The sequence below is a fragment of the Scardinius erythrophthalmus genome, assembly GCF_964197995.2.
Source record: "Scardinius erythrophthalmus genome assembly, chromosome: 17".
Classification (NCBI taxonomy): Eukaryota; Metazoa; Chordata; class Actinopteri; order Cypriniformes; family Leuciscidae; genus Scardinius; species Scardinius erythrophthalmus.
Window position 1 is genome coordinate 29,779,281 of NC_138237.1, and position 15,148 is coordinate 29,794,428.

Sequence of the window (15,148 nt, forward strand, 5' to 3'; positions counted from 1 at the left end):
ATCTTGGGCTTTCTATACATATAGACTCCTTCTGATGCTTCATAAGCCATATAGATGTCCATATCTGACCTTTTGAACTTATTTGAGGTCAAAGTGTCCTCAAAATTTTTCAAACTATATAAAGTTCTAGAATCCTTTTGATGATAAATCAGCTATTCAGAGGTTTTGACCTCCTGAACATATTTCTGGCCAAAGAGTCCTCAATCTTGGGCTTTCTATACATACTCATAGACTCTTTCTGATGCATCATAAGCCATATAGATGTCCATATCTGACCTTTTGAACTTATTTGTGGTCAAAGTGTCCTCAAAAGTTTTCAAACTATATAAAGTTACAGAATTCTTTTGATGATAAATCATCTATTCAGACGTCCCCTTTTGACCTCCTGAACATATTTCTGGCCAAAGAGTCCTCGATCTTGGGATTTCTACACATACTCATAGACTCTTTCTGATGCTTCATAAGCCATATAGATGTCCATATCTGACCTTTTGAACTTATTTGTGGTCAAAGTGTCCTCAAAATTTTTCAAGCTATATAAAGTTCTAGAATCCTTTTAATGATAAATCAGCTATTCAGAGGTTTTGACCTCCTGAACATATTTCTGGCCAAAGAGTCCTTGATCTTGGGCTTTCTATACATATAGACTCCTTCTGATGCTTCATAAGCCATATAGATGTCCATATCTGACCTTTTGAACTTATTTGTGGTCAAAGTGTCCTCAAAAATTTTCAAACTATATAAAGTTCTAGAATTCTTTTGATGATAAATCAGCTATTCAGAGGTCCTCTTTTGACCTCCTGAACATATTTCTGGCCAAAGAGTCCTCGACCTTGGGCTTTCTATACATACTCATAGACTCCCTCTGATGCTTCATAAGGCATATAGATGTCCATATCTGACCTTTTGAACTTATTTGTGGTCAAAGTGTCCTCAAAATTTTTCAAACTATATAAAGTTATAGAATCCTTTTGATGATCAGCTATTCAGAGGTTTTGACCTCCTGAACATATTTCTGGCCAAAGAGTCCTCGATCTTGGGCTTTCTATACATACTCATAGACTCCCTCTGATGCTTCAAAAGCCATATAGATGTCCATATCTGACCTTTTGAACTTATTTGTGGTCAAAGTGTCCTCAAAATTTTTCAAACTATATAAAGTTATAGAATTCTTTTGATGATAAATTAGCTATTCAGAGGTTTTGACCTCCTGAACATATTTCTGGCCAAAGAGTCCTCAATCTTGGGCTTTCTATACATACTCATAGACTGCTTCTGACGCATCATAAGCCATATAGATGTCCATATCTGACCTTTTGAACTTATTTGTTGTCAAAGTGTCCTCAAAATTTTTCAACTATATAAAGTTATAGAATTCTTTTGATGATAAATCATCTATTCAGACGTCGCCTTTTGACCTCCTGAACATATTTCTGGCCAAAGAGTCCTCGACCTTGGGCTTTCTATACATACTCATAGAATCCTTCTGATAATTCATAAGCCATATAGATGTCCATATCTGTCCTTTTGAACTTATTTGTGGTCAAAGTGTCCTCAACATTTTTCAAACTATATAAAGTTATAGAATTCTTTTGATGATAAATCAGCTATTCAGAGGTCCCCTTTTGACCTCCTGAACATATTTCTGGCCAAAGAGTCCTCGATCTTGGGCTTTCTATACATATAGACTCCTTCTGATGCTTCATAAGCCATATAGATGTCCATATCTGACCTTTTGAACTTATTTGTGGTCAAAGTGTCCTCAAAATTTTTCAAACTATATAAAGTTATAGAATCCTTTTGATGATAAATCAGCTATTCAGAGGTCCTCTTTTGACCTCCTGAACATATTTCTGGCCAAAGAGTCCTCGACCTTGGGCTTTCTATACATACTCATAGAATCCTTCTGATAATTCATAAGCCATATAGATGTCCATATCTGTCCTTTTGAACTTATTTGTGGTCAAAGTGTCCTCAACATTTTTCAAACTATATAAAGTTATAGAATTCTTTTGATGATAAATCAGCTATTCAGAGGTCGCCTTTTGACCTCCTGAACATATTTCTGGCCAAAGAGTCCTCGATCTTGGGCTTTCTATACATATAGACTCCTTCTGATGCTTCATAAGCCATATAGATGTCCATATCTGACCTTTTGAACTTATTTGTGGTCAAAGTGTCCTCAAAATTTTTCAAACTATATAAAGTTATAGAATCCTTTTGATGATAAATCAGCTATTCAGAGGTCCTCTTTTGACCTCCTGAACATATTTCTGGCCAAAGAGTCCTCGACCTTGGGCTTTCTATACATACTCATAGAATCCTTCTGATAATTCATAAGCCATATAGATGTCCATATCTGTCCTTTTGAACTTATTTGTGGTCAAAGTGTCCTCAACATTTTTCAAACTATATAAAGTTATAGAATTCTTTTGATGATAAATCAGCTATTCAGAGGTCGCCTTTTGACCTCCTGAACATATTTCTGGCCAAAGAGTCCTCGATCTTGGGCTTTCTATACATATAGACTCCTTCTGATGCTTCATAAGCCATATAGATGTCCATATCTGACCTTTTGAACTCATTTGTGGTCAAAGTGTCCTCAAAATTTCTCAAACTATATAAAGTTCTAGAATCCTTTTTATGATAAATCAGCTATTCAGAGGTTTTAACCTCCTGAACATATTTCTGGCCAAAGAGTCCTCAATTTTGTGCTTTCTATACATACTCATAGACTCCTTCTGATGCATCATAAGCCATATAGATGTCCATCTCTGACCTTTTGAACTAATTTGTGGTCAAAGTGTCCTCAAAATTTTTCAAACTATATAAAGTTATAGAATTCTTTTGATGATAAATCAGCTATTCAGAGGTCCCCTTTTGACCTCCTGAACATATTTCTGGCCAAAGAGTCCTCGATCTTGGGCTTTCTATACATACTCATAGACTCCTTCTGATGCATCATAAGCCATATAGATGTCCATATCTGACCTTTTGAACTTATTTGTGGTCAAAGTGTCCTCAAAAGTTTTCAAACTATATAAAGTTACAGAATTCTTTTGATGATAAATCATCTATTCAGACGTCCCCTTTTGACCTCTTGAACATATTTCTGGCCAAAGAGTCCTCGATCTTGGGATTTCTACACATACTCATAGACTCTTTCTGATGCTTCATAAGCCATATAGATGTCCATATCTGACCTTTTGAACTTATTTGTGGTCAAAGTGTCCTCAAATTTTTTCAAGCTATATAAAGTTCTAGAATCCTTTTAATGATAAATCAGCTATTCAGAGGTTTTGACGTCCTGAACATATTTCTGGCCAAAGATTCCTCGATCTTGGGCTTTCTATACATATAGACTCCTTCTGATGCTTCATAAGCCATATAGATGTCCATATCTGACCTTTTGAACTTATTTGTGGTCAAAGTGTCCTCAAAATTTTTCAAACTATATAAAGTTCTAGAATTCTTTTGATGATAAATCAGCTATTCAGAGGTCCTCTTTTGACCTCCTGAACATATTTCTGGCCAAAGAGTCCTCGACCTTGGGCTTTCTATACATACTCATAGACTCCCTCTGATGCTTCATAAGCCATATAGATGTCCATATCTGACCTTTTGAACTTATTTGTGGTCAAAGTGTCCTCAAAATTTTTCAAACTATATAAAGTTATAGACTCCTTTTGATGATAAATCAGCTATTTATGGGTCCCCTTTTGACCTCCTGAACATATTTCTGGCCAAAGAGTCCTCAATCATGGGTTTTGTATATAAACTCATAGACTCCTCTGATGCTTCAAAAGCCATATAGATGTCCATATCTGACCTTTTGAACTTATTTGTGGTCAAAGGGTCCTCAAAAGTTTTCAAACTATATAAAGTTATAGATTCTTTCTGATGATAAATCTGCTATTCAGAGGTCCCCTGTTGACCTACTGAACATATTTCTGGCCAAAGAGTCCTAAAAGATTAATACTGATATCTTCAGACTGATATCTTCAAAGGGTCCTCAAAAGTTTTCATACTATATAAAGTTATAGATTCTTTCTGATGATAAATCAGCTATTCAGAGGTCCCCTTTTGACCTACTGAACATATTTCTGGCCAAAGAGTCCTAAAACATAAATACTTATATATTCAGACTGATATCTTCGGACTCTATATCCTCCTGACAAAAGTCCATATTTGACATACTGAATTTTTTTCTGTTCAAGGAGTATTCGAAACTTGGGCTTTCTATACATACTCCTTCTGATGCTTCATAAGCCATATATATGTCCATATCTGACCTTTTCAACTTATTTGTGAGCAAAGTGTCCTCAAAATTTTTCAAACTATATAAAGTTATAGAATCCTTTTGATGATCAGCTATTCAGAGGTTTTGACCTCCTGAATATATTTCTGGCCAAAGAGTCCTCGATCTTGGGCTTTCTATACATACTCATAGACTCCCTCTGATGCAACATAAGCCATATAGATGTCCATATCTGACCTTTTGAACTTATTTGTGGTCAAAGTGTCCTCAAAATTTTTCAAACTATATAAAGTTATAGAATTCTTTTGATGATAAATCAGCTATTCAGAGGTCCCCTTTTGACCTCCTGAACATATTTCTGGCCAAAGAGTCCTCGATCTTGGGCTTTCTATACATATAGACTCCTTCTGATGCTTCATAAGCCATATAGATGTCCATATCTGACCTTTTGAACTTATTTGTGGTCAAAGTGTCCTCAAAATTTTTCAAACTATATAAAGTTCTAGAATCCTTTTGATGATAAATCAGCTATTCAGAGGTTTTGACCTCCTGAACATATTTCTGGCCAAAGAGTCCTCAATCTTGGGCTTTCTATACATACTCATAGACTCCTTCTGATGCATCATAAGCCATATAGATGTCCATATCTGACCTTTTGAACTTATTTGTGGTCAAAGTGTCCTCAAAAGTTTTCAAACTATATAAAGTTATAGAATTCTTTTGATGATAAATCATCTATTCAGACGTCCCCTTTTGACCTCCTGAACATATTTCTGGCCAAAGACTCCTCGATCTTGGGATTTCTATACATACTCATAGACTCTTTCTGATGCTTCATAAGCCATATAGATGTCCATATCTGACCTTTTGAACTTATTTGTGGTCAAAGTGTCCTCAAAATTTTTCAAGCTATATAAAGTTCTAGAATCCTTTTAATGATAAATCAGCTATTCAGAGGTTTTGACCTCCTGAACATATTTCTGGCCAAAGAGTCCTCGATCTTGGGCTTTCTATACATATAGACTCCTTCTGATGCTTCATAAGCCATATAGATGTCCATATCTGACCTTTTGAAACTTATTTGTGGTCAAAGTGTCCTCAAAATTTTTCAAACTATATAAAGTTCTAGAATTCTTTTGATGATAAATCAGCTATTCAGAGGTCCTCTTTTGACCTCCTGAACATATTTCTGGCCAAAGAGTCCTCGACCTTGGGCTTTCTATACATACTCATAGACTCCCTCTGATGCTTCATAAGCCATATAGATGTCCATATCTGACCTTTTGAACTTATTTGTGGTCAAAGTGTCCTCAAAATTTTTCAAACTATATAAAGTTATAGACTCCTTTTGATGATAAATCAGCTATTCATGGGTCCCCTTTTGACCTCCTGAACATATTTCTGGCCAAAGAGTCCTCAATCATGGGTTTTGTATATAAACTCATAGACTCCTCTGATGCTTCAAAAGCCATATAGATGTCCATATCTGACCTTTTGAACTTATTTGTGGTCAAAGGGTCCTCAAAAGTTTTCAAACTATATAAAGTTATAGATTCTTTCTGATGATAAATCTGCTATTCAGAGGTCCCCTGTTGACCTACTGAACATATTTCTGGCCAAAGAGTCCTAAAAGATTAATACTGATATCTTCAGACTGATATCTTCAAAGGGTCCTCAAAAGTTTTCATACTATATAAAGTTATAGATTTTTTCTGATGATAAATCAGCTATTCAGAGGTCCCCTTTTGACCTACTGAACATATTTCTGGCCAAAGAGTCCTAAAACATAAATACTTATATATTCAGACTGATATCTTCGGACTCTATATCCTCCTGACAAAAGTCCATATTTGACATACTGAATTTTTTTCTGTTCAAGGAGTATTCGAAACTTGGGCTTTCTATACATACTCCTTCTGATGCTTCATAAGCCATATATATGTCCATATCTGACCTTTTCAACTTATTTGTGAGCAAAGTGTCCTCAAAATTTTTCAAACTATATAAAGTTATAGAATCCTTTTGATGATCAGCTATTCAGAGGTTTTGACCTCCTGAATATATTTCTGGCCAAAGAGTCCTCGATCTTGGGCTTTCTATACATACTCATAGACTCCCTCTGATGCAACATAAGCCATATAGATGTCCATATCTGACCTTTTGAACTTATTTGTGGTCAAAGTGTCCTCAAAATTTTTCAAACTATATAAAGTTATAGAATTCTTTTGATGATAAATCAGCTATTCAGAGGTCCCCTTTTGACCTCCTGAACATATTTCTGGCCAAAGAGTCCTCGATCTTGGGCTTTCTATACATATAGACTCCTTCTGATGCTTCATAAGCCATATAGATGTCCATATCTGACCTTTTGAACTTATTTGTGGTCAAAGTGTCCTCAAAATTTTTCAAACTATATAAAGTTCTAGAATCCTTTTGATGATAAATCAGCTATTCAGAGGTTTTGACCTCCTGAACATATTTCTGGCCAAAGAGTCCTCAATCTTGGGCTTTCTATACATACTCATAGACTCCTTCTGATGCATCATAAGCCATATAGATGTCCATATCTGACCTTTTGAACTTATTTGTGGTCAAAGTGTCCTCAAAAGTTTTCAAACTATATAAAGTTATAGAATTCTTTTGATGATAAATCATCTATTCAGACGTCCCCTTTTGACCTCCTGAACATATTTCTGGCCAAAGACTCCTCGATCTTGGGATTTCTATACATACTCATAGACTCTTTCTGATGCTTCATAAGCCATATAGATGTCCATATCTGACCTTTTGAACTTATTTGTGGTCAAAGTGTCCTCAAAATTTTTCAAGCTATATAAAGTTCTAGAATCCTTTTAATGATAAATCAGCTATTCAGAGGTTTTGACCTCCTGAACATATTTCTGGCCAAAGAGTCCTCGATCTTGGGCTTTCTATACATATAGACTCCTTCTGATGCTTCATAAGCCATATAGATGTCCATATCTGACCTTTTGAAACTTATTTGTGGTCAAAGTGTCCTCAAAATTTTTCAAACTATATAAAGTTCTAGAATTCTTTTGATGATAAATCAGCTATTCAGAGGTCCTCTTTTGACCTCCTGAACATATTTCTGGCCAAAGAGTCCTCGACCTTGGGCTTTCTATACATACTCATAGACTCCCTCTGATGCTTCATAAGCCATATAGATGTCCATATCTGACCTTTTGAACTTATTTGTGGTCAAAGTGTCCTCAAAATTTTTCAAACTATTTTAAGTTATAGACTTCTTTTGATGATAAATCAGCTATTCATGGGTCCCCTTTTGACCTCCTGAACATATTTCTGGCCAAAGAGTCCTCGATCATGGGTTTTGTATATAAACTCATAGACTCCCTCTGATGCTTCAAAAGCCATATAGATGTCCATATCTGACCTTTTGAACTTATTTGTGGTCAAAGGGTCCTCAAAAGTTTTCAAACTATATAAAGTTATAGATTCTTTCTGATGATAAATCTGCTATTCAGAAGTCCCCTGTTGACCTACTGAACATATTTCTGGCCAAAGAGTCCTAAAAGATTAATACTGATATCTTCAGACTGATATCTTCAAAGGGTCCTCAAAAGTTTTCATACTATAAAAAGTTATAGATTCTTTCTGATGATAAATCAGCTATTCAGAGGTCCCCTTTTGACCTACTGAACATATTTCTGGCCAAAGAGTCCTAAAAGATAAATACTTATATATTCAGACTGATATCTTCGGATTCTATATCCTCCTGACAAAAGTCCATATTTGACATACTGAATTTTTTTCTGTTCAAGGAGTATTCGAAACTTGGACTCCTTCTGATGCTTCATAAGCCATATATATGTCCATATCTGACCTTTTCAACTTATTTGTGAGCAAAGTGTCCTCAAAATTTTTCAAATTATATACAGTTATAGAATTCTTTTGATTATAAATCAGCTATTCAGACGTCCCCTTTTGACCTCATTAACATATTTCTGGCCAAAGAGTCCTCGATCTTGGGCTTTCTATTCATTCTCATAGACCCTTCTGATGCTTCATAAGCCATATAGATGTCCATATCTGACCTTTTGAACTTATTTGTGGTCGAAGTGTCCTCAACAGAAATATCTTCAGGAGGTCAAAAGGGGACCTCTGAATAGCTGATTTATCATCAAAAGGAGTCTATTACTTTATATAGTTTGAAATATTTTGAGGATACTTTGACCACAAATAAGTTCAAAAGGTCAGATATGGACATATATATGGCTTATGAAGCATCAGTATAGAAAGCCCAAGTTTCGAATACTCCTTGGCCAGAAAAAAATTCAGTATGTCAAATATGGATATAACATCCGAAGATATCAGTCTGAATGTATTGTTTTAATCTTTTAGGACTCTTTGGCCAGAAATATGTTCAGTAGGTCAAAAGGGGACCTCTGAATAGCTGATTTATCATCAAAAGAATTCTATAACTTTAAATAGTTTGAAAAATTTTGAGGACACTTTGACCACAAATAAGTTCAAAAGGTCAGATATGGACATCTATATGGCTTATGAAGCATCAGAGGGAGTCTATGAGTATGTATAGAAAGCCCAAGGTCGAGGACTCTTTGGCCAGAAATATGTTCAGGAGGTCAAAAGAGGACCTCTGAATAGCTGATTTATCATCAAAAGAATTCTATAACTTTATATAGTTTGAAAAATTTTTGAGGACACTTTGACCACAAATTAGTTCAAAAGGTCAGAGATGGACATCTATATGGCTTATGATGCATCAGAAGGAGTCTATGAGTATGTATAGAAAGCCCAAGATCGAGGACTCTTTGGCCAGAAATATGTTCAGGAGGTCAAAACCTCTGAATAGCTGATTTATCATAAAAAGGATTCTAGAACTTTATATAGTTTGAGAAATTTTGAGGACACTTTGACCACAAATGAGTTCAAAAGGTCAGATATGGACATCTATATGGCTTATGAAGCATCAGAAGGAGTCTATATGTATAGAAAGCCCAAGATCGAGGACTCTTTGGCCAGAAATATGTTCAGGAGGTCAAAACCTCTGAATAGCTGATTTATCATCAAAAGGATTCTAGAACTTTATATAGTTTGAAAACTTTTGAGGACACTTTGACCACAAATAAGTTCAAAAGGTCAGATATGGACATCTATATGGCTTATGAAGCATCAGAGGGAGTCTATGAGTATGTATAGAAAGCCCAAGGTCGAGGACTCTTTGGCCAGAAATATGATCAGGAGGTCAAAAGAGGACCTCTGAATAGCTGATTTATCATCAAAAGAATTCTAGAACTTTATATAGTTTGAAAAATTTTGAGGACGCTTTGACCACAAATAAGTTCAAAAGGTCAGATATGGACATCTATATGGCTTATGAAGCATCAGAAGGAGTCTATATGTATAGAAAGCCCAAGATCGAGGACTCTTTGGCCAGAAATATGTTCAGGAGGTCAAAACCTCTGAATAGCTGATTTATCATTAAATGGATTCTAGAACTTTATATAGTTTGAAAAATTTTGAGGACACTTTGACCACAAATAAGTTCAAAAGGTCAGATATGGACATCTATATGGCTTATGATGCATCAGAAGGAGTCTATGAGTATGTATAGAAAGCCCTAGATTGAGGACTCTTTGGCCAGAAATATGTTCAGGAGGTCAAAACCTCTGAATAGCTGATTTATCATCAAAAGGATTCTAGAACTTTATATAGTTTGAAAAATTTTGAGGACACTTTGACCACAAATAAGTTCAAAAGGTCAGATATGGACATCTATATGGCTTATGAAGCATCAGAAGGAGTCTATATGTATAGAAAGCCCAAGATCGAGGACTCTTTGGCCAGAAATATGTTCAGGAGGTCAAAAGGGGACCTCTGAATAGCTGATTTATCATCAAAAGAATTCTATAACTTTATATAGTTTGAAAAATGTTGAGGACACTTTGACCACAAATAAGTTCAAAAGGACAGATATGGACATCTATATGGCTTATGAAGCATCAGAAGGATTCTATGAGTATGTATAGAAAGCCCAAGGTCGAGGACTCTTTGGCCAGAAATATGTTCAGGAGGTCAAAAGAGGACCTCTGAATAGCTGATTTATCATCAAAAGAATTCTATAACTTTATATAGTTTGAAAAATTTTGAGGACACTTTGACCACAAATGAGTTCAAAAGGTCAGAGATGGACATCTATATGGCTTATGATGCATCAGAAGGAGTCTATGAGTATCTATAGAAAGCCCAAGATCGAGGACTCTTTGGCCAGAAATATGTTCAGGAGGTCAAAACCTCTGAATAGCTGATTTATCATCAAAAGGATTCTAGAACTTTATATAGTTTGAAAAATTTTGAGGACACTTTGACCACAAATAAGTTCAAAAGGTCAGATATGGACATCTATATGGCTTATGAAGCATCAGAAAGAGTCTATGAGTATGTGTAGAAATCCCTAGATCGAGGACTCTTTGGCCAGAAATATGTTCAGGAGGTCAAAAGGGGACGTCTGAATAGATGATTTATCATCAAAAGAATTCTATAACTTTATATAGTTTGAAAACTTTTGAGGACACTTTGACCACAAATAAGTTCAAAAGGTCAGATATGGACATCTATATGGCTTATGATGCGTCAGAAGGAGTCTATGAGTATGTATAGAAAGCCCAAGATTGAGGACTCTTTGGCCAGAAATATGTTCAGGAGGTCAAAACCTCTGAATAGCTGATTTATCATCAAAAGGATTCTAGAACTTTATATAGTTTGAAAAATTTTGAGGACACTTTGACCACAAATAAGTTCAAAAGGTCAGATATGGACATCTATATGGCTTATGAAGCATCAGAGGGAGTCTATGAGTATGTATAGAAAGCCCAAGGTCGAGGACTCTTTGGCCAGAAATATGTTCAGGAGGTCAAAAGAGGACCTCTGAATAGCTGATTTATCATCAAAAGGATTCTAGAACTTTATATAGTTTGAAAAATTTTGAGGACACTTTGACCACAAATGAGTTCAAAAGGTCAGAGATGGACATCTATATGGCTTATGATGCATCAGAAGGAGTCTATGAGTATCTATAGAAAGCCCAAGATCGAGGACTCTTTGGCCAGAAATATGTTCAGGAGGTCAAAACCTCTGAATAGCTGATTTATCATCAAAAGGATTCTAGAACTTTATATAGTTTGAAAAATTCTGAGGACACTTTGACCACAAATAAGTTCAAAAGGTCAGATATGGACATCTATATGGCTTATGAAGCATCAGAAAGAGTCTATGAGTATGTGTAGAAATCCCAAGATCGAGGACTCTTTGGCCAGAAATATGTTCAGGAGGTCAAAAGGGGACGTCTGAATAGATGATTTATCATCAAAAGAATTCTATAACTTTATATAGTTTGAAAACTTTTGAGGACACTTTGACCACAAATAAGTTCAAAAGGTCAGATATGGACATCTATATGGCTTATGATGCGTCAGAAGGAGTCTATGAGTATGTATAGAAAGCCCAAGATTGAGGACTCTTTGGCCAGAAATATGTTCAGGAGGTCAAAACCTCTGAATAGCTGATTTATCATCAAAAGGATTCTAGAACTTTATATAGTTTGAAAAATTTTGAGGACACTTTGACCACAAATAAGTTCAAAAGGTCAGATATGGACATCTATATGGCTTATGAAGCATCAGAGGGAGTCTATGAGTATGTATAGAAAGCCCAAGGTCGAGGACTCTTTGGCCAGAAATATGTTCAGGAGGTCAAAAGAGGACCTCTGAATAGCTGATTTATCATCAAAAGAATTCTAGAACTTTATATAGTTTGAAAAATTTTGAGGACGCTTTGACCACAAATAAGTTCAAAAGGTCAGATATGGACATCTATATGGCTTATGAAGCATCAGAAGGAGTCTATGAGTATCTATAGAAAGCCCAAGATCGAGGACTCTTTGGCCAGAAATATGTTCAGGAGGTCAAAACCTCTGAATAGCTGATTTATCATTAAAAGGATTCTAGAACTTTATATAGCTTGAAAAATTTTGAGGACACTTTGACCACAAATAAGTTCAAAAGGTCAGATATGGACATCTATATGGCTTATGAAGCATCAGAAAGAGTCTATGAGTATGTGTAGAAATCCCAAGATCGAGGACTCTTTGGCCAGAAATATGTTTAGGAGGTCAAAAGGGGACGTCTGAATAGATGATTTATCATCAAAAGAATTCTATAACTTTATATAGTTTGAAAACTTTTGAGGACATTTTGACCACAAATAAGTTCAAATGGTCAGATATGGACATCTATATGGCTTATGATGCATCAGAAAGAGTTATGAGTATGTATAGAAAGCCCAAGATTGAGGACTCTTTGGCCAGAAATATGTTCAGGAGGTCAAAACCTCTGAATAGCTGATTTATCATCAAAAGGATTCTATAACTTTATATAGTTTGAAAACTTTTGAGGACACTTTGACCACAAATAAGTTCAAAAGGTCAGATATGGACATCTATATGGCTTATGAAGCATCAGAGGGAGTCTATGAGTATGTATAGAAAGCCCAAGGTCGAGGACTCTTTGGCCAGAAATATGTTCAGGAGGTCAAAACCTCTGAATAGCTGATTTATCATCAAAAGGATTCTAGAACTTTATATAGTTTGAAAAATTTTGAGGACACTTTGACCACAAATAAGTTCAAAAGGTCAGATATGGACATCTATATGGCTTATGAAGCATCAGAAGGAGTCTATATGTATAGAAAGCCCAAGATCGAGGACTCTTTGGCCAGAAATATGTTCAGGAGGTCAAAAGGGGACCTCTGAATAGCTGATTTATCATCAAAAGAATTCTATAACTTTATATAGTTTGAAAAATGTTGAGGACACTTTGACCACAAATAAGTTCAAAAGGACAGATATGGACATCTATATGGCTTATGAAGCATCAGAAGGATTCTATGAGTATGTATAGAAAGCCCAAGGTCGAGGACTCTTTGGCCAGAAATATGTTCAGGAGGTCAAAAGAGGACCTCTGAATAGCTGATTTATCATCAAAAGAATTCTATAACTTTATATAGTTTGAAAAATTTTGAGGACACTTTGACCACAAATAAGTTCAAAGGGTCAGAGATGGACATCTATATGGCTTATGATGCATCAGAAGGAGTCTATGAGTATCTATAGAAAGCCCAAGATCGAGGACTCTTTGGCCAGAAATATGTTCAGGAGGTCAAAACCTCTGAATAGCTGATTTATCATCAAAAGGATTCTAGAACTTTATATAGTTTGAAAACTTTTGAGGACACTTTGACCACAAATAAGTTCAAAAGGTCAGATATGGACATCTATATGGCTTATGAAGCATCAGAGGGAGTCTATGAGTATGTATAGAAAGCCCAAGGTCGAGGACTCTTTGGCCAGAAATATGATCAGGAGGTCAAAAGAGGACCTCTGAATAGCTGATTTATCATCAAAAGAATTCTAGAACTTTATATAGTTTGAAAAATTTTGAGGACGCTTTGACCACAAATAAGTTCAAAAGGTCAGATATGGACATCTATATGGCTTATGAAGCATCAGAAGGAGTCTATATGTATAGAAAGCCCAAGATCAAGGACTCTTTGGCCAGAAATATGTTCAGGAGGTCAAAACCTCTGAATAGCTGATTTATCATTAAAAGGATTCTAGAACTTTATATAGCTTGAAAAATTTTGAGGACACTTTGACCACAAATAAGTTCAAAAGGTCAGATATGGACATCTATATGGCTTATGATGCATCAGAAGGAGTCTATGAGTATGTATAGAAAGCCCTAGATTGAGGACTCTTTGGCCAGAAACATGTTCAGGAGGTCAAAACCTCTGAATAGCTGATTTATCATCAAAAGGATTCTAGAACTTTATATAGTTTGAAAAATTTTGAGGACACTTTGACCACAAATAAGTTCAAAAGGTCAGATATGGACATCTATATGGCTTATGAAGCATCAGAAGGAGTCTATATGTATAGAAAGCCCAAGATCGAGGACTCTTTGGCCAGAAATATGTTCAGGAGGTCAAAAGGGGACCTCTGAATAGCTGATTTATCATCAAAAGAATTCTATAACTTTATATAGTTTGAAAAATGTTGAGGACACTTTGACCACAAATAAGTTCAAAAGGACAGATATGGACATCTATATGGCTTATGAAGCATCAGAGGGAGTCTATGAGTATGTATAGAAAGCCCAGGGTCGAGGACTCTTTGGCCAGAAATATGATCAGGAGGTCAAAAGAGGACCTCTGAATAGCTGATTTATCATCAAAAGAATTCTAGAACTTTATATAGTTTGAAAAATTTTGAGGACGCTTTGACCACAAATAAGTTCAAAAGGTCAGATATGGACATCTATATGGCTTATGAAGCATCAGAAGGAGTCTATATGTATAGAAAGCCCAAGATCGAGGACTCTTTGGCCAGAAATATGTTCAGGAGGTCAAAACCTCTGAATAGCTGATTTATCATCAAAAGGATTCTAGAACTTTATATAGTTTGAAAACTTTTGAGGACACTTTGACCACAAATAAGTTCAAAAGGTCAGATATGGACATCTATATGGCTTATGAAGCATCAGAGGGAGTCTATGAGTATGTATAGAAAGCCCAAGGTCGAGGACTCTTTTGCCAGAAATATGATCAGGAGGTCAAAAGAGGACCTCTGAATAGCTGATTTATCATCAAAAGAATTCTAGAACTTTATATAGTTTGAAAAATTTTGAGGACGCTTTGACCACAAATAAGTTCAAAAGGTCAGATATGGACATCTATATGGCTTATGAAGCATCAGAAGGAGTCTATATGTATAGAAAGCCCAAGATCGAGGACTCTTTGGCCAGAAATATGTTCAGGAGGTCAAAACCTCTGAAT